The sequence below is a fragment of the Octopus bimaculoides genome, chromosome 27 (genome assembly GCF_001194135.2).
Source record: "Octopus bimaculoides isolate UCB-OBI-ISO-001 chromosome 27, ASM119413v2, whole genome shotgun sequence".
Taxonomy (NCBI): domain Eukaryota; kingdom Metazoa; phylum Mollusca; class Cephalopoda; order Octopoda; family Octopodidae; genus Octopus; species Octopus bimaculoides.
The window spans coordinates 16470529-16470989 of NC_069007.1; positions in this window are offsets into that span (position 1 = coordinate 16470529).

Sequence of the window (461 nt, forward strand, 5' to 3'; positions counted from 1 at the left end):
ATATATCATAACGAAGTTGCTATTTTGAAGCAGGTCTCATAATAACAATGGAATATTAATAGACGGGCTGGTTCTATATATACATTTATATTCAGAGAAGAGGGGTACGTTTATTGTGAAGATGAAGCTGACTGGGACTTCATGATAATTTTATATATGTATATACATTAATACACAAATACACACACATATATATATATAAATATATACACACACATAAAAAGCGAGTGGATTTGTAATTTTTCTCATGAACAGCTATATTTATTCACATGTGTTTGTGAGGGAAATGCGAGTGTGTACAACCCTCATGCTTATATAATGTATGTCTATCTATTTATTTATCTATCAATATATATATATATATATGCACATATATGTATATTATATATTTATATACACATATATATATTTATATGTGTATATATAGATGTAGATGTATGTATATATATATATATATATAT